Below are 2,021 nucleotides of genomic sequence, written 5' to 3'. Positions count from 1 at the left end.
GATAAACAACAAGGTCCTACTATATAGCACAGGGAACTATATTCAGTATCCTGTGATAACTATAACAGAAAAGAATATGAAAAAGAATATATATATATATTTGGTTTATATATATATATAAAACGAATCACTTTGCTGTATACCAGAAACTAACACATTATAAATCATTATATACTTCAGTTTCAAAAAACAGTGTTTTGGGGGCTTTCCTGGTGGCGCAGTGGTTAAGAATCCACCTGTGGGCTGCCAGGGCTCAGCGGGCGCTCGGGCTCCAGGTGCGCAGGATGAAGATCGAGAAGGTGAACAGCACCACCAAGACACAGCACCTCACCTCTCACAGCCATGTGAAGGGGCTGGAGCTGGTCGAGAGAGGCCTGGCCAAGGCGGTGGCCTCAGAGTTCGCGGGCCAGGAGAACGCGTGCAAGGCACGTAGTGTGATAGTGGAATTAATCAAAAGCAAGAAAATGGCTGGAAATGCTGTTTTGTTGGCAGGGCCTCCTGGAACTGGCAAGACAGGTCTAGCTCTGGCTATTGCTCAGGAACTGGGTAGTAAGGTCCCTTTCTGCCGGATGGTGGGGAGTGAAGTTTACTCCATGGAGATCAAGGAGACAGAAGTGCTGATGGAGAACTTCCACAGGGCTATTGGGCTGCGGCTAAAGGAGACCAAGGAGGTATATGAAGGCGAGGTCACAGAGCTCACCCCATGTGAGACGGAGAACCCCATGGAGGGCTAGGGCAAGACCATCAGCCACATAATCATGGGGCTCAAGATAGCCAAGGGGACCAAGCAGTTGAAACTGGACCCCAGCGTTTTTGAAAGTTTGCAGAAAGAGCGAGTGAAAGCTGGAGATGTGATTTACATCGAAGCCAACAGTGGGGCCGTGAAGAGGCAGGGCAGGTGTGATACCTATGCCACAGAATTCGACCTTGAAGCTGAAGAGTACGTCCCCTTGCCCAAGGGAGATGTGCACAACAAGAAGGAAATCATCCAAGATGTGACCTTGCGTGACTTGGATGTGGCCAATGCATGGCCCCAGTGGGGACACAACATCCTGTCCCTGATGGGCCAGCTCATGAAGCCAAAGAAGATGGAGATCACAGACAAACTCTGAGGGGAGATTAACAAGGTGGTGAACAAGTACATCCACCAGGGCGTGGCAGAGCTGGTTCTGGGGGTTCTGTTCGTTGATGAGGTCCACATGCTGGACATCGAGTGCTTCACCTACCTGCACCAGGCGCTGGAGTCTTCCATCGCCCCCACTGTCATCTTTGCATCCAACCGAGGCAACCGTGTCATCAGGGGCACGGAGGACATCACCTCTCCTCACGGCGTCCCTCTCGACCTTCTGGACCGAGTGATGATCATCCAGACCATGGTGTACACCCTGCAGGAGTTGAAACAGATCATTAAAATCCGAGCTCAGACAGAGGGAATCCACATCAGTGAGAAGGCGCTGAACCACCTGGGGGAGATTGGTACCAAGACCACTCTGAGGTACACGGTGCAGCTGCTGACCCCGGCCAACCTGCTGGCCAAGATCAATGGGAAGGACGGCACTGAGAAGGAGCACATCAAGAAGATCAGTGAGCTCTGCTACGATGCCAAGTCCTCAGCCAAAATCCTGGCTGACCAGCAGGACAAGAACAAGAAGTGAGATGGCCGAGGTCTTCTTCAAGGAGACTCTGGGTGGGTCCGGTCCCGGTCCAGCCTGTGGGTAGGATGCTTGCCCCCAGGTTGAGCTCTGTCTTCACTCGGGCGGGTGGCAGTGTTGTCAGTTTAGCATAGAAGGGTTTCTTTTTAAATTATTGTGACTCCTCCCGTGGTTGCATTGAAGTCGCCACAACTAGAGAAAGCCCGTGTGCAGCAATGAAGACCCAATGCAGCCAAAAATAAATAAATAAAATAAAAATTTTTTTAAAAAGTGTTTTTGAACAGCTGCCTTAGAGATGTCATTGGTGCCTATAGAACCAAAATGAATTGCTCCCAAGAGCATGGTGTGGCCTGATTAACACTGAACTTC

At 50.4% G+C, this 2,021-nt stretch overlaps 1 pseudogene; it reads left to right on the top strand.

Annotated features, from left to right (window-relative positions):
• The first annotated feature begins 284 nt into the window (after nt 1-284).
• Nucleotides 285-1,655, top strand: LOC112395197 (ruvB-like 1 pseudogene; annotated as a pseudogene).
• The last annotated feature ends 366 nt before the right edge of the window (nt 1,656-2,021 follow it).

Source organism: Neophocaena asiaeorientalis, unplaced genomic scaffold, assembly GCF_003031525.2.
Source record: "Neophocaena asiaeorientalis asiaeorientalis breed wild unplaced genomic scaffold, Neophocaena_asiaeorientalis_V1.1 scaffold404, whole genome shotgun sequence".
Taxonomy (NCBI): Eukaryota; Metazoa; Chordata; class Mammalia; order Artiodactyla; family Phocoenidae; genus Neophocaena; species Neophocaena asiaeorientalis.
Note: the sequence above shows the minus strand (reverse complement) of the source record. Positions and strands in the feature narration are given on the sequence as shown.